The 22391-nt window shown below is 43.4% G+C and overlaps 1 long non-coding RNA gene across 1 annotated transcript in view; it reads left to right on the top strand.

The window, feature by feature from the left end:
* Positions 1–661: 661 nt before the first annotated feature.
* LOC310852585 overlaps positions 662–22391 on the top strand; it is a 60778-nt gene continuing 39048 nt past the window's right edge. Inside the window, exons 1-2 of the long non-coding RNA XR_014568291.1 lie at positions 662–865; positions 3894–4087. This is a non-coding gene — a long non-coding RNA (uncharacterized lncRNA). The remainder of the gene's footprint in view (positions 866–3893; positions 4088–22391) is intronic.

Genomic DNA, 22391 nt, shown 5'->3' with positions numbered 1-22391 from the left:
GGAGTCTCAAAGCGGCTAACAATCTCCTTTCCCTTCCTCCCCCACAAAAAACACTCTGTGAGGTAAGTGGGGCTGAGAGACTTCAGAGAAGTGTGACTGGCCCAAGGTCACCCAGCAGCTGCATGTGGAGGAGCAGGGAAGCGAACCCGGTTCCCCAGATTACGAGACTTCCGCTCTTAACCACTACACCACACTGGCTCTCATGATTCTATGATACACATTGCCATCTAAAGAGCTCCACCTTTCTTGTCAAAGAAATGGGAAAGAAAAGCACCCTCACCCCTCAAAAATTGTAAGGAAGTAATAAAATTCCGTTTTACATTTGTGCATTAAGAAGCAAAGTACTGTAATATGGTTGGGGGTTGGCCAGGATGATACCCATGGGCCGCAACCAAGCCTGTGATCATAGTAGAGGAAACCTGCCAAACTGGTCAAGCCAGTTCCTTCGTTAAGATAATGGCCTTAGTCAGGCCTGTAAGTGCCTTATGCCATGTGATTTAAAGAGCGGGCCATGTTGCCATAGAGATAATGGGTGAGCCTCCCCTGCTCCCCCCTCCCCATGTCACCTGGCTGGAAGTGACATCATCTTGTAAGCAAGAGAACAGGAGACAGGGTTGGTCTGTGTGCTTAGTGAAGACTGGAAGCTTGAAAGGCAGAGAAACTTCTTGCACACTGGGTTGAATTCCAATGGCTACAGGGGACCCTGCTTCCCCTAGAAACCTAATGGGGGGGGAGCAAGATCTGTCAAAGTGTTCATTCTGTGAGTCTTTCCATTTTATGCTTGGGTTGTATACACTGTGGTACCTTGGTACTCGAATGGCTTGGCTCCAGAACAAATCGGCTCCCAAACGCTGCAAACCCAGAAGTAAGTGTTCCAGTTTGCAAACATTTTTCGGAAGCTGAACATCTGACGTGGCTTCAACGGCTTCCGATTGAGTGCAGGAAGCTTTCCTGCAGCCAATCGGAAACCACGCCTTGGTTTTTGAACCGCTTTAGGAGTCAAAGGGACTCCCGGAACATATTAAGTTCGAGAACCAAGGTACGACTATATGTGTACATTAAACCAGACATCCTAAGGACTCCACATTCTCCATTGACCTTCATTCCAAGGAAACGTAACTCTGGTTATGCTTAAAAAGATCTATCCATTCTTTCATAGATGTTTCTAGTTTCATGTCTTTTGCTCCTATGTTTCAGGCAGGGGTCCCAACTTGAATAAAATATTGGGGGGCAGGTAAGCCCTGTCCCACATAATCAATCACATGACACAGCACACAGACACCATTTGAGTGGCAATGTCCATTAACTTGGGGGGGGGGGTGTCCCAGCCCTCTCAAATATTTTATTGGTGGTGGTGGTGTGTGTGTGAGAGAAAAGATATCGGGCCCTAGGTTTCAGGTCTGAAATGGTGCCCATATTTGGGCCAATATAGGACTTTCAAAACAAAGGGCTTTTTCCACAATGTCTGTGTGGTTTGACTGCAGAAAACATGAGATTTCTCAAACCTCTTTCTCCCACCCTCCCCCACTTTATCCATCATGTATTTTGATTCACACATTATTCTGGTGCTTTGCTAATACCCAGAGGAAACATGCTGGAGAAAACGTCTCAATAACCCAAGAAAAATTTAATAACAGTAGTGTGGGTGGTTGATTAATGTTTCATGTTTACTCCAAACTATTCTGGTATAAAGTCAGTTTATATAAATCCATATTTCTTCATTTTTTATTGTGATCAAGTTTCTTTCTTTCTTTCTTTCTTTCTTTCTTTCTTTCTTTCTTTCTTTCTTTTACTATCACAGAATACACAGTATATTGTAATCTGTGGGCTTCCAGAAAAATCCCCCAGTCTTATATTTTTAACTCAGATTAGGGCCTTACTGATACGTGTTGGGACTAGAAGCTCATATCTGCTTTTTAACAGTGGCAGAGAAAGTGACTCCTTATCTGACTTCATGGGAGGTATTTTCTCAGCTTTCAACTCAAGCAAAGAGGTTCAGGAAAAACAAGGCTTCTCTGTCTCCTGGCAGCAGTTCCAATGAACAGCATGGAGCATTATGGAGAGTTTACAGTGTATATGGTTTCTTGTTCAGGTGTGTGGATGTGTATATTGAGAGGTGGGCAAATAAAACCAAGGGGAATCAAGGCAGTTGTAGTGAAACAGATGCATCGATTCTGAGCAATGTAAGCTCAAGAAGCGTTTCTATCTATGAATCTGCAAGGTTAAAGTCAGCTCTGGATTTCACAGCACAATCCTATACTTGTCTAGTCAGATGCAAGCTCCCTTGAGTTTTCAGTGGGGCTTACCCTCGGGGAAACTGGGTACAGGATTGCAACCCTAGAGCACTTTACATGCAAAAGGTCCCAAGTTCCCAGGATGTCCTGTCAAAAGCATCAGGGAATGGGGAAAGACTTGACAACTTAGAGAGCCACATTGCCAGTCAGAGCAGACAAAGCTGGCCTGGATGGACCAATAATCTGACCTGGTATGAAGTAGCTTCCCTACGTTCCTGTGTACATAGATGAGCAACGTATGAAAGCATGGAACATGTTGGTTGGCTGAAATGTTGCAGTTTTGCCAATTTACTCCCTGGAAGAACATACTGTCGACATGCACAGGCCCCTTTCAGAGATTGCTCATGTGATGGGCTTCCTATGATTATAAAGCAAAGCAGGACACCAATGCTATGCCCACCTTCCTTGCGGTATTTTGGGATCCCTCTGGCATCATTGCTCCTATCAAGTGTAAGAAGGGAAGGCAGGCAGGCAGGATTCACAGGTTCTCAGGGTGTTCCTGGCAATACTTCGACTCTGCCATGCTCCCAATGGCCCCAGATGGGATCCAGTTTCAGAAAAGGGCTAGGGGGAGGGATTTTATTTTCTGATTTTTGTGTGTGTGTGTGGGGGGGGGACGACGACGGACTATCTCAGCCCTGAACTGAATCTGTAGGAGATTGCAGACAATCATCACATCGCCTACAGCTGGGCCATGCTTCTAACCCCCATTTCAACAGCTGTCGCACAGGTGACATTCCCAACCATGGATGGCATAGCTGTGCTGTGTGAGGAGATTTAACAATTCCATCAGGGTATACCATTAGGCAGACTCCAATAAGCCTCACCCTATGTGCTGTTGTTTGGCTCAGAGGCTGTGAACAGCAAGATATCCCTTCACTGTCATTTGCTAGTACTTGGAAGAGGCTGCAGTGGCAAAGCAGGTCAAAAGGGACATCTCTAATGTCCCTTTCCTAGTCCATTGATGTGATTTTTCTGGTGGTACCAGAGACGGTACTGAGCATATATAGTATAGGATCAGGCTGTTAGATACCCCCCCCCCAAGTTATTGATACTGTGGAAATGTGACAAATATCTAGAAATTATTTTTTTACACCAACCCTATGGTCTTCTTTCTTCTTTCTCTCCCACAAGTGGTCTGCTTTAATCACAAATTCATCAAGGAACAATTCTACAGAATGAAATAGTAATGAGTTTTAAAGCACACGAGGAAATTGCACAATATTCCAAAGTATTTATTGGAAAATACCTTTGAGATTTTCTCCTGCTCTGACGTCTGGTAACATTTAATCTCATCTCCATCTCTGCTAACATATTCCCTCCTCATATTGTCTTCACTCACACAGGCTCTTTCCTAATTTCCTTTGTATTTTATTCTCACTGCAAGACTATTGTCTCCAATAGCAAAAAGAAAAAGAAAAATGGGTCATAAGAGGAAAGTTCTAATATCAAGAACAGACCTGCTAAATGACATCTAACTTAGTTTAACAGAAATAAGGGTCTACAGAACACCGTTGACTGTCTAGGGTAGATTTATTTTTATCTCTGCTTTCTCTCCCTAAAAGACAACATCTTCCTTCTCTGTTACCACTGTATCAGTTGAACCACATCTAGCCGAGATCTTCTGGATTGTTTTAAGGTGTCTGATGAAGCCCAAGATGGAATCTGCAGAAGGCAAACCATCTGTTGCTCTCTGTGATGCCTCAGCTAGAATCTTTGTTGATGTGCAACACAATCCTATGCATGTCTGCTCTGAAGCAAATCTTATCAAGTTCAGTGGGAGTCATTTCCAGGTTGGTGCAGACAAATCCACTCACCTTCAGTCAACGTGGACATGGCAGATGGTGAAGGATCTACAGCAGCAAAGTCAGAATCAACTGCTCAATTATTCTTAAATAATTTAGATCAGAGATGGGAGCAGAGAGATCTGGATCTCAGGCTGCTAACTTGAATAAATTATTGGGGGAGGGGGCAGGTAAGCCATGCCCCACATAATCACAAGATGCAGCACACACATACCATTTGAATGGCAATGCCCATCAACCTTTTTTGGGGGGGCAGCCCCCTCAAATAGTTTATTGGTGGGGCCAAAGCCCCCTCAGCCCCTAGGAGTTGGCTCCTATGCAGGATCTACTGGTAAATGTCTGAGTTATTTGCATTAAATCAGCAATGATATTGTCTCGCAATGTTTAACAGCAGCAACCACAAAATGACTCTTCCATTTAAACCAGGCTGCTTGGGGTAGTGAGTAAATGAGTTTTTGTGTGGAACAATTGCGAACTCAGCCCACTTCTGGAATTCAAAACAAAACCCTGAGTTCAACAGCTTAATTCTAATTCCCTTCATATCTTGGGTTTCTAATAAGGTACAAATTAGATCCCACAAGCATGAAGTGCGCCGTCTCTCGATTTAGATCTGCTTTTCTTCCAAAGCTGTGGTGCTTGGAGGTTACTACATGTCAATTGGATACTTGTCTGTTGGAGGGGGGAGTGCGTGTTAAGGCTAGCTGAGTACACCTGAATGTACTTTTGGCTAAGATTGTGAATGCTCCTCTAAGGCAGGATAGGCTGTTGTAGCTTTTGAATGAAGCAGTAGTTCATTCATACATAGTTTTCAGATGTGGGCTGAGAAATATGAAATTGTAGCAAGAGAGGAGATGAATAACCAAAACTGATTTCATACTTCACAAATGGCTGACTCCATTCACACGATCTCGTTGTGGGTGTCTGTTCCATGGTGAGAAGCAGGGCCAGACATTTTGATGCCTGAGGTGAACCACAAAATGGTGCCTGCCTCCACCTTCCCACCAGGAAACAGGGGTGAGTGAAAATCTACATCAAGAGCAAGTGGTGAATAAAAATATACATTGGGAACAAGATCTACACTGAGAACAATGGAGGATTAAAGCTCTACATGAGGAACAAGGGAGTGAATAAAGCAGTGTTTCCCAACCTTGTGCCTCCAGCTGTTTTTGAACTACAACTCCCATCATTCCTGACTAGCAAGACCAGTGGCAAGGGATGATGGGAATTGTAGTCCAAAAACAGCTGGAGGCACGAGGTTGGGAAACACTGGAATAAAGATCTACATCTGGGACTTGGGGTGGGGGATCAAATTGGCCTTACCTGTCATTTGAAGTGGGAACCAAAGGTAGTTAAGGAGGGAACAGACCTGCTCTGAATCACTTTGTGTGGGTGCAGAGCCCAAGACCCCAGAGAGCACCCCTTGCCATTTCTTCCATAGGGGTGGTAGGAGGCTGCTGTAGAGGCAGCATTGGGAAGAGGAGCTTCTGAGGAGGTGGAGCATGCCACAGCTGCTGGTGCTACTGTGGCAGCAGCAGTGGGCAATTCATTCCTTGAAAACCAGACCTACCACCCGAGGCAGTTGCCTCACCTTGCCTCTTGGATGGGTCAACCGGCCCTAGCTAAGACATTTTGCTGTCCAGTCAAGGCGCATAGTACTAAACTGGTCATGTTATTTTTGGCACTTAAGGCACAAAATCCCACAAGTACCTCTCTACCTGCCCCTGACTGGAAGTAAAAATACAACAATAATAAATCAAAGAGCTAACTATTTTCTGTGCTTTGATGGCTCCAAGGTGGCCACCTAATGGAATGGCAAGTCCTTTTGGGTGCAGGAGATATCATAAAATGTATATTCTCTTCTCTGTCAAATTAGGGGTTGAGGAGTCTCTACACTGGTCACACACACCCTTCCCCCGAAATGGTTGCCTGCCCTTTGGTAGAATCACAGAATCACCGTCTTTGACATGTTCTCAGCGTGACAGCTCATAGTGTGACAATGTTGGGAACTAGCATATATATCTCGTAACACAATTATTTACAGTACTAACATGCTTACCTAGCAGGTGTTGGCAACTTGAAAGCATATCAAATAACACAGCAGTCAGCTGCACTTTGTCCAGGTGAGGCCAGCTGTTAAGAGTTGACAGCTATTGCTGGTGCATAGCAGTAATCTGCATAGCTTGCAGTTAATAGTTAGCTCGCATATTGGTAGCAACAACAGCAACCATAACTATTATTTTAAGGTGGTTTCCAGACTGGTTGCTCTTTCAGAATAGCTTTCATGTGAAGCTCCTTTATTGAGCATCCATTCTGGCTGGCTAGCGCAAAGCTTATGCAGAGGGCAGACATTGTTGGGAGAAAGATTGGGGAAGTGTGACTTTGTTGATTCCTCTGTGGCTTTCAGTACCATCAACCATGATACCCTTCAGGGGTGACTACCTAAGTTGGGTATTGGGGACACCGCATTGCAGTGATTCCTCTCCTATTTGGATGCCCAACTCCAGAGGATGGTTCTTGGGGAGTATTATTTGGCTCCATGGATTTCCCATGATTTACCAGAGTTTGTTCTGAAAGCGTTGAGTGGGGACATGTGGAGTTTTGGAGTGTTTTGTCATCGGTATGCTGTTGTCACGCAGCTCTGTTTCTCCTTTTCACCTTCTGCAGGTGAGGCAGTAGGTGTGAATTAGTGCTTGGTCTGTATGAGGGCCTGAAGCTTTATTATTATTATTATTATTATTATTATTATTATTATTATTATTAAACACCTTGCCCATCTGGCTGGGCCTCCTCAGCCACCTATTTACCTATTAGCTTCCTGTGGCTGCTATGGGGATTGTTTTGTTCTGTGTTTTTGTATAATATATTCATATTTGTGTTTCAAATGCACTGTAAGCCACTTAAAGACATTTGGATAGAAAAAGCAAATAACTAGTCTTATATACAGTATAACAATAACAACAATTTCCCCATCACCTTTCTTTTCACAAAAGGTCAACGTTTAAAAAGTGGGTTTGTTGTGCTGGAACTTTAATCCAGTTGCATGGAATCAATTTCAATCCGTTACCCCCAAGGATGTGGACAGGCTGCTTGGACGCGTGAAACCAACCACCTGTCTCCTTGATCCTTGCCCATCCTGGCTAATAAAAGCAAGCCAGCAAGGGCTGGGCAATGGGCTCTGCGGGGTGGTGAATGCTTCCCTCTGTGAGGGAACATTCCCAGATCCACTGAAAGAGGCGGTCATTTAACCGCTTCTTAAAAAAACATCTTTAGACCCGGCCAGTATGGCCAACTATTGCCCAGTCTCAAATCTTCCATTCTTGGGCAAGGTGATTGAGCGAGTGGTTGCTGAACAACTCCAGGCACGCCTGGAAGAAGCGGACCATTTGGATCCCTTCTAGTCGGGATTCAGGCCTCATCACGGGACTGAAACTGCCTTGGTCACGCTGGTTGATGATCTCCGGCGAGCTAGGGACAAAGGTGAGAGTTGTTTCCTATTTCTGCTGGATCTCTCAGCAGCCTTTGATACAATTGACCATAACATCCTTCTGGACCGTCTAGACGAGCTGGGAGCTGGGGGCACTGTTATACGGTGGTTCCGCTCCTTTCTCCTGGGCTGTGTTCAGAAAGTGGTGGTGGGGAAGGAGTGTTCAGAACCCTGGGCCCTCACTTGTAGGGTGCCTCAGGGTTCCGTTCTCTCCCCCATGCTTTTTAACATCTATATGAAGCCGCTGGGAGAGATCATCAGGGGGTTTGGACTGGGTGTCCATCAATATGCAGATGATACCCAGTTCTACCTCTCTTTCAAATCAGAACCAGTGAAGGCGGTGAAGGTCCTGTGTGAGTGCCTGGAGGCTGTTGGAGGATGGATGGTGGCTAATGGATTGAAGTTGAATCCTGACAAGACAGAAGTACTGTTTTTGGGGGACAGGGGGCGGGCTGGTGTGGAGGACTCCCTGGTCCTGAATAGGGTAACTGTGCCCCTGAAGGACCAGGTGCACAGCCTGGGAGTCATTTTGGACTCTCAGCTGTCCATGGAGGCGCAGGTCAATTCTGTATCCAGGGCAGCTGTCTACCAACTCCACCTGGTACACAGGCTGAGACCCTACCTGCCCGGGGACTGTCTCGCCAGTGGTGCATGCTCTAGTTATCTCCCGCTTGGACTACGACAATGTGCTCTACATGGGGCTACCTTTGAAGGTGACCCGGAAACTACAACTAATCCAGAATGCGGCAGCTAGACTGGTGACTGGGGGTGGCCGCCGAGACCACATAACACTGGTCTTGAAAGACCTACATTGGCTCCCAGTATGTTTCCGAGCACAATTCAAAGTGCTGGTGTTGACCTTTAAAGCCCTAAATGGCCTCGGCCCAGTATACCTGAAGGAGCGTATCCACCCCCATCGTTCTACCCGGACACTGAGGTCCAGCGCCAAGGGCCTTCTGGCGGTTCCCTCATTGCGAGAAGCAAAGCTACAGGGAACCAGGCAGAGGGCCTTCTTGGTAGTGGCACCCGCCCTGTGGAACGCCCTCCTATCAGATGTCAAAGTGATAAACAACTACCTGACATTCAGAAGACATCTTAAGGCAGCCCTGTTCAGGGAAGTTTTTAATGTGTGACATTTTAGTGTATTTTTGTTTTCTGTGGAAACTGCCCAGAGTGGCTGGGGAAACCCAGCCAGATCTGTAATCTGACAGTCCGGAGGAGACCGTGAAATTGCAATTGCTTCCCCACATCTCAGTGACTATAGTAGAATCACAGAATCACAGAATTGTTGAGTTGGAAAGGACCCTGTGGATCATCTAGTCCATGATGCAGGAATCCTGTCCACAGCCATACCTGATTGGGCTCGAACCACCAACCTTCTGGTTAACAGCTCCATGCATGGACTCACTGCGCCACTTGGAGGGAATTGTTTTGTTAGTATTGTTTTATGTGTGCATACATCCCACTATGTTCCTCCTGCACTACTTTGTGGGATACGAAGGGACAATTTTGAGCAGCCTACTTCATAATGCCTTTATCCTTTAAAACAATCAAACAGGTTTTTGATTTTGTTTAAATGTGCACTAACATGCTTTAAAAAACTTAGATGCTGTTGTGCAATGGCTTTAGATCATTTTTAAAGGTAGGCTAAAATGTTTCAGTGCTAATTAAAAGACAGGCAAAAAAATATAGAGTGCTAAAATGACAGCAATTGGAAAGTCAGCATGATTTTTTAATGTCAGTGTTAAAAACAAAATGCCTTTTCATGTAAGCACCACCACATGAATATTTCAATAAGTTAAAAATATAAAGATGAAAATGCTAGTCTGAACACAAAACAAGATGGCTGATTAAAAGTAATAATTCATTTGCTAATAAAATGTCACTGGGGGGGGGGGAGGGGGAGGAGAGATGTGCCAAAGTAGTTGAAGGGCAATTGGTTCGTCTGCCTGATATGTCACTGTCTATGTCAAAACCATGTCTCTTATCAAAGACTAAAGAGCAAGACTAACAACATCTGCACTTAAGGAAATCACACTAGTATTCTTTCAACAATAACAACAAACATCAGGAGTTCTGTGGTCTGAAAAGAGGCAGTAAAACCACAGGATAACAATGATTTGATGGTAACATCATGTAGCTACCCTATAAAAGGTGGTTGAAGCAATAGTGGTTAAGTGTCTACCCAGCCTGGCAAATGTAGGATTGCTCTGCAGCTATGAAGACACAGGTGATGACTTAAACTGGTAGTGCACAGTTTCCTTCAGTGAAACACAACTTAAATCTGAGTGCTTCGACTTGTTTGAGCATTATGATACTGAACCGAAAGCAAATAAAGAGGTATTAAAAAAGAAGTGGGTTCTCCAGATTAGAAACTTCATATGAAGGCAATCCATGTTGCATGAGAGAAGTGCATTCTGGGGAAACATGGAAGTCACTATCAAGGTGCCCTTTCCTCCTTTTCAAGGTTGGGTTTTATTTTATTTTTTAATGGACACCTTTGAGTAATTCTTCCAAGGCTTAGGCAACAACCAGACAGAAACATAATTAGCAAGTCATTGTTCTTTTCCACTGTTCTCCCTTAGGTTAAAATCCTGAAATATTTTTAGTAACAAGTGCATATAACTTATCTGACACTAAGAAAAACTGTCGTGGTATAATTATATGCCAGTGCACTCTGCTATTAAAGAAGCACTGTGTTTTACCACAGTAACCCTGCAATTAGTGAGTTGATATCCTGCTGCATGGGTTCAAAGAGATGCATTAGCATGTAAACCATGTCTTGCTAGGCACTCGGCTCATCCGCCCCTCCCAAACTTTCCACAAACTCTAAGCCAAGGGAAAGGAAGATTCTGCTGACAGATTAATATACAAAAATGTGTGCACTGTTATTCAATTATCATTGTTTATTTCATGGTGGCTCTTATTTGCTCTTCTTATCATACTTCTTTGGGAGGAGGGAAAGCTTCAGTGCTTCTTTTCTTCTTCAGTGTTGCTCAATGATATGTTCACAAGTCAAGGATTCGCTTAAGTATGAATATGATGCAGGGGGAGCCAACATGGTGCCATCCAGATCTTGTGAACTACCATTCCCATCAGTCCTAGCCAACATGAACAGGAATGATGGGAGATGTAGTCCAAAACACCTAAAGGGGAACATATTTGTTCCTTAATGGAATCTCCAGGTTTGGAGGCAGCACACCACTGATGGAAAGTCAGTGGCAGACCTTGGGATCTCAAATTTCAGTGGCACCCTGTGCAATGCCAAAATTTGGTGCCCCTGCCTCTCACTTTCCATTCTGTATCGTAGTTGTGTTGCCCCCAATGCTCTGTGCCCAGTGCGACCAAACTGGGGGTGGGGCGGGGAGAGGTGATTTATGAACTTAAGTTCCCTTTGATTTCAATGAGTTTTAGGCATACAAGGGTATGATCCTGAGGCTACCTATTCCTGCGTAGTGCATGAAGACACGCTAACATTCCCTCTGAGTGGTTAGGGAAGGGTGTAAGCCTAAGAGTGAGTGAGTATTGGAGAGAAATCAGCTCTCACTGTCTCTGTTTGGGATTCAACCTTTTCTTGCCATAGGCGCCAGGCAAATGACTATGTAAAAAGACTTCATAATGTATCGTGGTAATAATAATAATAATAATAATAATAATAATAATAATAATAATAATATCCTGCCCATCTGGTTGGGTTTCCCCAGCCACTCTGGGTGGCTTCCAACCAAATGTTAAAAACACAATACAGCGTTAAACATTAAAAAAACTACCCTAAACAGGGCTGCCTTCAGATGTCTTTTAAAAGTAAGAGAGTTGCTTATTTCCTTGACATCTGATGGGATGGCGTTCCACAGGGCAGGCACTACTACTGAGAAGGCCCTCTGCCTGGTTCCCTGTAATTTCACTTCTCACAGTGAGGGAACCGCCAGAAGGCCCTCGGTGCTGGACCTCAGTGTCTGGGCTGAACGATGGGGGTGGAGATGCTCCTCCAGGTATACAAGACTGAGGCCGATCATGAAGACAATCAGACATAAGAATTCAGTGTTTGCACTGAAGGTCTTAATTCTACTACCATTAGCGTCTAAGCATCTCATATGCAGTAGCAGCCAGTGGGACTATGCAGGTGGGTTTGTGTTGCTCTCCTTTCTTCCTGGTTACTGAAAGGAGATGGGGAGCTCAGCACAGTGTAGCTGAGGCAGCAGAGTGTATCAGATGTTCCCGCTGCAGCACCTGCACCATGCTGAGCTCCCTGCTGCCTTGTCATTCTCTGTCTCAGCAACTGGCAGTGATGAGGAGTGTTGGGAAGAGAGGAGAGCAATGCAGACCCAGCTGTGAGGCCTCGCCAGACGTTCCTGCTTACATGACCTTGGAAACCTTAGCTCAAAAGGCTAACATCACTACATATGTGAACTGCTTTATTTCTTTATTGCGTTTTAGACTCTACCTTTCCTCCAAGGAGCTCAAGGTTCTCCCCTTCCCATTTTATCCTTACAACAACCTGGCGAGAAGGAAGTGTAGAGTAGCTTGAAGTCAGCTTCATGACTAAGTGGGGATATGAACCTTAGTCTTCCAAGTCCTAGGCTTGGACTGCAGTTCACACAGCTACAGTTCCCAATAGCCTTAACAAAGAACATTCCTAGCCTGACACTCTATCCACTCTACCACACCACACTTTAGTCCTGATTTTAGCGAAGCACCATGGGTTCTGCACGAGACACAGTAGTAAACCCATAGCAAAGTTGGCTCTTTGGTCTGAACACTTGGAAAGCCTAATAGCAAATCCCGATAGAATCTATGGTAAATATGCAGGGCAACGTGCCACGTTTTGCTTCGCCACTGATGCAAAAGGGATGTGCACTTAAAATATATTTTAAATATAATACATCAAAAGAACCAACAGCTTTGATCTTGGCTATAATTGATGCCACATGAGGAAAATGTAATTCATACACATGTTTGGTACTTAGTTTTGCTGTAAACAAATGATTAATTACAACACGTAAGTAGCTCTCAGTTCCTTGAGAGCAGAAAAACACAGGCACCTATAGTTAAGTTGCTAGGGAGTAAAGCTTTAATACATAGTATAAGACATGATGCTACAGTGCTTATGTATTGATCCTCATTATTTGATCGCCCTCTTGGGGAACTGTAACAGTCTAGCTAGATAGTCATGGGCAACTAGCCACACATAACAAATAGTGGCCCTAGAGGGAGTTGTTCTCCTACTCCAAGAGGGAGAGGGATGGGTGGATGGATAGATAGATTAATACATAGAGAACAATTGGGGATAATTTCAGTATTTGCAGTTTAATGAACTACCTAATAAATACATCTATTTTATAAAAATAAAAAACATGATTTAAGCAAGGACGCATACTTCGATGGCGTATAATAACAAAGAAAGAAAGAAAGAAAGAAAATGCCACTGAATGAAAATTAATAATAATAATAATTATCCCAGCCACTCTGGGAGGCTTACAACACATATAAAAACATAGTACATTGTCAAATATTAAAAACTCCCTAATACAGGGCTGCCTTCAGATGTCTTCTAAAAGTTGTATAGTTCTTTATTTCCTTGACATCCTAATAAGAAGGTGTTCCACAGGGAGGGCACCACTGCCAAGAAGGCCCTCTGCCTGGTTCCCTGTAACTTCTCTTCTCAGAGTGAGGGAACCGCCAGAAGGCCCTCAGAGCTGGACCTCAGTGTCCGGGCTGAACGATACTCAACTATGTGTAACTGCAATAGTCACATAGTATTCCTTTGGTTATCCTTGCTTTCAAGCCCTTCCCCATCCTCTGTTGTTTCCTTATATCTATTTTTAGCTATTGGAAGCCCCATTGGGAAGGACCTGTCCTCTTGTTCTTTGCAAAGTACAGAGATAGTACTTAAGGATGGATGAATCTGTAAGTTTTAGTTTTTCTTGATTTCTCATTTCTCAGATCTTAAATTCAGTTCTCCACGTTGCTGCAGCACCTTGGGGTCCCCCCCCCCCCAAATAGTCAGCGTTTTAGTGCAATTTTCTCATAATAAACACATATTGGCTTCCAGTTTTGATGAATATACATATTATTTCCCCTATATGATGCATTTTTGCATGTTATCTTCACTAACATATGCATTTTCTTGTGCATGTTGCATGGTTGAAGAAGTACACTGCAAAATTTGGAGAAGTGCAAATTTCAGTTTGCATGTTGGTTTGAGAACAACAAATTAGGTGCCTCCTTCAAAATGTACTACTGTTTACAATTCTTAATAAGTTTTCAGCCTTAAGTGAGAATATCAGAAGACCTCAAGGACAACATCCAGATATTTATATATAAAGTACCCCGCTCCCAACACCAATAATATTAATACTAATAAAATTGTCCAGGGATTTTGAATAAATTGACCCAAATTTTGTGTATGTTTAATGTTGAATAGACTATTGTATTTTAATATTCTGTTGGAAGCCGCCCAGAGCGGCTGGGGAAACCCAGCCAGATGGGTGGAATATCAACAATATAATAATAATAATAATAATAATAATAATAATAATAATAATAATAATAGGAATAAGTGATTATTCCAAAGGTTTCATAGAAAATGTAGGGTTTGGAAGAAACCAACAATGGTGGTCTCACAAATGCATTCTGGAAGGTAGTTCCAGGAATCAGGGGTAGCAACGGAGAAAGGGCAATGCTTTGAAGAGCATGAGACCTTCAGAGAACTGAGGTTGAAGGACTGGAGGAGCAATGGATGTAAGAGCTGAGTGATAAATGGTGCTGAGGAAAACCAAGGAAGGGTTTTGAAGGATGTGAAGTTTGAACATGATCCAGGAGCAGACAAGAAGGTAGTATAAGGATCTAAGAAGGGATATTGTATGGTCATTGTGAAAGCAGAAGACCAGAGAAGAGAAGACTGCGATAATCCAGATGAGAGATGAGTTGGACATGAACAATAAGTTTTTGCTGAGGGATCAGAGGGTATATTTTTCTAAGAGTGTAAAGGGAGAAGCAGCAATATGTATGCAGCCAGTTCACTAATGGAATACAGGTGAGCAATGTACTTTCCCATTTGCATTGCAGTTGGATGCACCAATTGCATATGCAAATGGCTGCTTCCACACATGGATCTCCTTGGTGGATCAAGGTACGTATCAGCTACATCCTCTGGGAAAAGCTTATGTCCAGATCAAGGGAAGTACAGTGGTACCTCAGGTTAAGTACCGGTACTTAATTCGTTCTGGAGGTCTGTTCTTAACCTGAAACTGTTCTTAACCTGAAGCACCACTTTAGCTAATGGGGCCTCATGCTGCTGCGCCGCCGCTAGAGCACGATTTCTATTCTCATCCTGAAGCAAAGTTCTTAACCTGAGGTATTATTTCTGGGTTAGAGGAGTCTATAACCTGAAGTATATGTAACCTGAGGTACTACTGTAATAGTACCACTCTATTCTGCCTTGGTCAGATCACACCTGGAGTACTGTGTCTAGTTATGGGTGCCACAATTTAAGAAGGATATTGACAAGCTGGAAAGTATGCAGAAGAGGGTGACCAAGATGATCAGTGGTCTGGAAACCAATTGAGGAATGGTTGAGGGAGCTGGCTTTGCTTAGCTAGGACCCAAAACCAATGGCTTCAAGGTAGTAGTGTGCAGCAACCAAGCTAATTTTTTTCAGAGGCATAATAGGGACAAGATCCCATCTAGACCCCTTATACAGCATCCCCAGAGGAGCTACTGAGGCAGGTTCCAGTGCATTCTACTCATGTAAAAACACGCTGATTCCCGGACCATCCACTGGCTGGATCCAGCCCCCGGGCCTTAGTTTTCCTACCCATGATATACACTATACATTTAAAGCACAGTCAGCACACATCTACAACCAATGACTTTCCCCAAAGAATCCTGGTAACTGTTTTCCCTCCCTAGCACCCTTAACAAACTACCTTTCCCAGGATTCGCTGATGGGAATTAATGTGCTTTAAATGTGTGTTGACTGTATATGGTGTGGATTAGCCCCAAGCCTTTAGCTTAAATCACTGCTGCCATCCATATGATTGGGCTGTTTGAAGTCTGCTAATTCAGTCACCAGGAAAGAAGTGTTCATGCACAACAACATTTGCTTTGCCTGTTTGTTTTTCACTGCTCTATTTCAACCAAATGATAAATAGCAATCAATAGTGGGACTAGAAACATGTGTTGTAGAAAGCAACAATGAGTAAAAACTTAAAACTGTCAGAAGTATTACTGGAAGAGCGGGTGTAGGCTGAACATTGCTTAGATAATCTATTTGGCAAATAAAAGCACCGATCCAGTCCTTCTGAAGACAGAATACATTTATCCAAAATGGGACTGATTCCCAAAGAACTTGGAAAGGGAAAACAAGATGGAAATTTAATGGATAATTAATTTGCAATGGACCATTTCGCCAGCATTTAAATTATTAAAAGCTTACACGGTGCTTTGAAGATATACCGCACTATATAATTGCCATGTATTACCTTTATTTTTTATTAGGCTTGCCTTCGTTCTCTCTTTTCCCTGAAGGAATTGTGCAAGGATTTTTTACCTTCCAAACAGGAAGTATATATGGGTCCTTTAAGTAGTGAAATACTGTAATTGCTTTATAATTCTGGAAGTGGAGCTACGCAATTATAAAACAATCCTGAGTTGGGCAGGAAAGGGAAAAAAGGCTCAGTCAAATTAACACATGGCATGCTATTACAATGTACAGTGAAATAAAAATAGATCAAACGTGTTTTGGAGGAGTAGATACGTTCAAATACATTTTGTAGATGAGGGGAGGGGAAGAGAGGGGGTAGTTCTTAGTATTTATTTTATCTGGAATGGCTGGCAGAGCGAGGCGGCACCTTGGTGCCATACTCCCAACAGCCGTGTCACTGCCACTTGCCGTGAGGGTACAGAGGTGGAGCAGGGCAGCATGGCACTGCTGCAGAGGCAGGAGTGCATCTGAACCACCATGTTCATGCCACCACTCTGCCCCACCCTGTACCATCACAGTATTTGTTATCTAAACGAAGTGCAGGAAATAGGAAGTGCAGAAATATGCATGGGCACAGCACAGATTCAGCTCCAGCCTAGAATTTTGTGGCTTTTTGAGAACCCCCAAATCTAGTTTCATCAATGCATTTCTAAAACAGCCTTACTAGAAAAATTAACCAATAAACTGAAACTGACAGGGGGACAAACAGAAGAAGACGCCTTTACCCCGGTATGGCTCCCCTTTATCACATACACAGCCCAACAAGACAATGACAACAATCCACCAACAGTGTTCAAATCAGTATGGCTAACCTGATCCGAAACACCCACCCACCCCACTCACATATGAAAACAAAGATCACCACAGCCAATCACAAACAAACAAGGCCAACCTCAACCTCTCTCACCACTAAAGGAACACAAGTGAACAGCAGAGAACCTGCATAAGCAACGCTGACACCAAACCCTACATACATTAAGCAAAATAGAAACATCGTCATCCGACCCCACCCCCACCCATCTTCCCCCCTCCACCCCTCTCCCCCTTTTCTTCCTAATGTCTCGACAAATGAAACTGATTTGTAAAAATGTTACATGGAAAAAATACAAGAGAGAGACATTAAAAAATAATAATAATAATCAATGCATTTCTACAGTAAGCTCGGAGTATTCATGTCTTGCCAAGTGTGGTTTATCATCCACCAAGACCTTTATCAGAGAGGGCTAGATATGAAACATCAGTATAGTACTGTGGATTGGAATGTGGAAAGCCCCGATTAGTGAGTGGTGAAGGTCATGGGATAGCCTTGGCAAAAGCATTGTTTCCCAGCCTCTCCCTGCCTCGCAGCTTTGTTCTGAGGCTAAAATATTCGTTAATCTTGGAATCAGTTAATCTTTCCGTTAATCAATTTCCTATTTTTCTGCCTGAAATGCAATATGAAATGAAACACGATTGCCCCAATTTATTGTTTTGTAATCTCATCCGTTACCTCTAGGAATCAGCAAAATGTTTTCAACCCTAGAAGACCAGTACAAGACACAACACATAATTTCATTACATGAAAATATGAATAATTTTCTTGGAGGTTAATTTCTCAAATATAATGATAATTAGTTGATGTCAAGGGCCCCTAAGCAAGGGAACCTCTGAACCAAACTGAAAAGCTATAATGTACATGTCATAATAAAGGCTACTTAATTTCATGTACAGCTTCACATTCCTTTAAACTGAGCCCACATTTATTCATCTCAATCCCTCAACAGCCCCAGATGTCTCTTTCCCCTTCTCTATCATAAGCTGAAGACTCTGAAGATGGAGCTTCTTATGCCATGATAATGTTAAGTTCACCCCACTTATCTGAGAAGTGAGAGATGTCAGTGTTGCAGTGCTTGCTGAGGCTCAATTTCCCTTTGGAAAGAAGCCACAGGAGGCATGTGACATTTTGTAACATATGAGCTTATTGGTACATACAGAGATAGTCATGGGTGAAAGAACATTCCAGATCTGCTGCCTGTTGTCAGATCCCTGGAGAGACACAGCCAGCTGTTGGCAGAGCCCAAACTCAGCTTTCTGTGTCCTCTTACTTTGCCTTAGTCCAATTCTTCACAGGTGGGCACATCCCCTTTCAGATATTTTCCGGCCTGTCAGAAGACAAGGAAGATCCTCTAACAATTAGTTCCCATGGAAACACATCACCTGTAGTTTCCCTAACAAAAGGTATGTGTGACAGCTAGAGGGGGGCCTACAGCAATATTTCAATAGTCTATTAACTCTCTGCTAGACAGATTGCTCCCAGTCTTACAACAATGCTTTGCTGCAATGCACTAGCCTTGAACCAGGACAGTGCTGGTGCATTTGGAGGAAGAGCGAGTTTGTTTCAGTGGCAGTGTTTCATACACATGAATGACTACATGGAAAGGAGGGTTAGGGAGTGTATCCCTCACCCAACACCTTTCAGCCTGTCCATTTATCAATGGATATCTCCAGGGCAATGGCAAAAGAAGGGATTGCCCTAGGATTTCGTGACTGCAGTGGCCCACAGAATTCAATGTCACCTGTTGTACCTTGGAGCACCTTTAAAATGCTCTTGAAGATGCAGAATGGGACTGGGCATTTTGTTCATATTAGACCAGTGCTTTATCAGCTGCACTGCTTCTCAGTCAGTTTCCAAGCTCAATGCCAACCTTGAAAGCCTCCAATGGCTTGGAATCAAGATACCTGAAAGGCAACCTTCTTCCATATATATCTATTTGGACCATCCTCTTCAGGTCCCTTCTCTGGGATTTATTTTTCTGCTACAGGCAATGAACTTCTTTTTAAGGCTGCCCTTTATTGTGTTTGCTCTCTGTATTGTTTCATTTTGATCATATTGTATATTAGGCTCAAATCCTGTGATCCCTGGGAAACCCACTTTATGTTAGAATTCCTGCTCCATGGTTGCAGTCATGGGAAGTGGGAATTGACGGAGACAGGATGTTTGTGTTACTGTGTTCCGTCAAGTGGGACTATTGTCCTTTGTTCTTTTCCTCTTTGCTGTCTGATGCTAGAGAGAGAGGGAGCCATGTTGCAGTGCTCCATGTGTGTTTATATGTAAATAAAGTAGATTAGCCAAAATGCTGAGTTGCTGAGGTCTGTTACGCAAGCTGTGAACACTCTGCGGATCCCTAAGTGTGTCTGTGCCTGTTGAAGCTCCTGAACAATTGACCAGGAGGGAGGGAACATGCCAGTCGGGCATGTGTCTCTGCCAGGGTCCTACTTGAGTGTAGGACAAGCTCCTAACACTTTGATGCTGGAGAAGAGCTCTGGCATCAGAGAGGGAGGCCGAGCACACTCTCTGACACCACTAGCTTCTCCGAAGTGCTGGCCTAAGCAGTGCTAGAAGGTAAAAAACAGGAGCATGTTGGAGGTGTCAAAGAAGCAGCTGAGATCCAAAGGATCCTAAGCCCTCCTGGTCCCCTGGCAGCCTCCCAAACTGGGAGAGGATTAAGACATGCTTTTGAGGAGGCGTAAGCAACATTGTGCCCTCCAGTATTGTGATCTACAACTCCCACTATCCTTGACCATGGTGACCAGGGATGGTGGGAGGTGGAATCCAACAACATTTGGAAGGCACCAGATTGGTTCTCCCTGCTTTTGAGCGTGCGTCAATCTCTCCCTCCTCTTTCCCACCCATTGATTCCATGAGATGGGAAATGGGGGCAGGGCAAGAGAGAACTCAGATTGCTTTAAAAGAGAATTAGACAAATCCAGGGATGATAATGCAATCAATGAGGACCAACTCTAATGCACTGCCTCCACTCTTGAAGGCAATTGTTCTTGTTGGCATCTGCTTGTCCCAAGAGACAATGGAATGCGCCTTCGGGGGTGAAGTCAAACTGCTGCATTAGCAGCACCAAAATGACCTCCCTTGGGCAAAGCCTGGGCTGTATGTATGGAGGTCCTGGGCTGCTCAGACAACAAACCCCTCTCTCAGCCTTACTAATGTAGTCCAAAGGAAAGCAGAGAAATATGTTTGGCACCAGCTGGGCTGCAGGAGTTGCTGGAAGAAGGCCATCCAACTGTCTTAGGGACTCCACTCCTGATTTGTGTAGGGTCTACTTCTTAGCCTTCTCTTCTCCTGAAGGTATCCTGCAAAGCAGCAGAGGTTTAGAACCAGAGTTTTCCTTCTTCTAGATTGGCTGCCTTACCAGGTTGACAAGCCTCGAAGGAGCATGGCATGTCCCCCACCAGAGGTACTACCCCTCCCCTAATACTCCCCTAGCACTCAGATGTAATATGCATCTGAATGTCAGTTGCTAGCATTTCCCAGTGGGGAGAGGGCTATTGCTTGTGGGCTTCCTATGAGCATCTGGTTGACCACTGTGAGATGCTGGAACAGATAGTAGTCAGCCTGATCCAGAAGGCTGCTCTTATATTCTAAAGAAATGGAAGTTTCTACAGCTGGACATGAGTGTAAGAATGCAGAGCATTCCTCTGCTCACAGTTTTCTTGGAGCCTGGTGGAATACTGGATAAGGTGGTAGAGCCACCTCTGTGCTCGCGCGCGCGCGCGCGCACACACACACACACACACACACAGATTGCACCTTTAGTGATGTATTTTATTCTTTCCTTTGCCAACCTTTTCCCTTCCTCTTCAGGATATATTGGCACATCAAACCAAAGCAGCACATTACAAATAAGTTGTGCCCATATTGTTTACCATCATTATTCTTTATACCACTGACACCATTATTATAATTTATGGTCTTCTTGACCAGCTTCAGTCCAGCCTTTCATTTATCCTCGCCCCTAAAATCACCCTAAGCATGTAATGTCACCGCTGAAAGAATGACTTGACAAATGCTTCCAGGCACAGCTCTGGATCATTGTTTCATAAGTCACATTTTAATATAGTTATAAAGTGGGTTTCTTTCATTAGAAAGAACAGGTGACAGTTCCCTAGCGGCAGTAATAATGTTAGAGGTTTCGGAAGCCAGAACAAACACATACATGCTAACCTGGTAGTAACTGCGTCAATATCTAAAAGACATTGAAACAGAAACGAGCATTTTAATTTTGTTGGGTTTTTTTTAGTTCAGATTTAAGTTTGTATCTTTATTTCTGAAGACAGGTGTGATTATTTCTTTTTTAAAAAACTGCCAATATAACAGAAGGGAAGGAAAGAAACAATATCAGCTTGCATTAACAATAAGAATGATATTCAGAAAGTAAGAAAGTCCTTCAGAAAAGATAAGAATAAGCTATGAATTCTAATTTGAAAATATGCATTACTATAAGGCATCCATATGTCCAAAGAGGTATTCAAGTGAGATTGATTATTATAATTGTAGTGGTTAGAGGGTTGGACAAGGGTATGAGAGACCAGAGTTCAAATCCCCACTAAGCCATAAAACTCACAGTGTGATCTTGGACTAGTCTCAGTCTCTCAGCCTAACTTACCACACAGGGTTATTGTGGGAATAAAAGGGAGAGGGGGAAGAACCTTGTACACCAACTTGAGATCCTTGGAGGACCGGTGAGATATAAATGAAGTAATGTCATAAATTAAAAATATTCATTCAATTGTGGAAAGGTCAGTAAGAGGTTCAAACAATTGAATAATGCAAGGTGGATGTTTCCCTCTATTGTTGTCCATCTGCCAGTCATTCTGCGTGTCATAGGAATTTAGTGTAGAAGTTTATGAACATCTGCAAATATCAAGGATTTCTCCCCAAACAATTTCTGACCAAAAAAGGAGAAACCAAAGGACATGCCATGGCCTGATTTGCTGCTTGATTCTATCTGCAGAGGGGTCACTGGAGCGATAAGCAAGTTCTGCTCAAGTACTTTTGCTTTGAAAGACACAGGAAAAAGCCTCATGGACCTGTACTTCACTAATGAAACTCCTAATTATTCCAACATGATTTATGTCTCCTCCCATTTGCTTTGCCATCTTGATTGGGGATAGATTTCATGCCACCGAGAAGCTAGAATGGCTTCGATCTTGGCAAGTGCTCTGTATAGAACAAAAGCAATTGTTTTTGTAAAAGAAAAGAAAGACTCGGAACTTAATTTGTTCATAAGTCTATCGTTCTAGCCAAAGGCCATGACAAATCTGCAGCAAGAGTATTAATATAACAATACAGAACGTACATCTGTAAAATTAGCCAACAGTCATGATGTAAGAGAGAAAAGATACCAACAAGCTCAAATCTAGATTAATTTCGAATCACACAAAGAAACCTACAGCGATTTTATCTAACTCCTTTTTCCTGACTTTTTTTCTCTTGTATCTAGTGTACAGAGGGCCTTTCTTTGTGTTATGAAGCTATAATTGTCTGT

This window comes from Podarcis gaigeae (assembly GCF_964106915.1).
Source record: "Podarcis gaigeae genome assembly, chromosome: 9".
Taxonomy (NCBI): Eukaryota; Metazoa; Chordata; class Lepidosauria; order Squamata; family Lacertidae; genus Podarcis; species Podarcis gaigeae.
The sequence above is the reverse complement of the archived record's forward strand: the minus strand, read 5'-3'. Positions and strand labels throughout refer to the sequence as shown.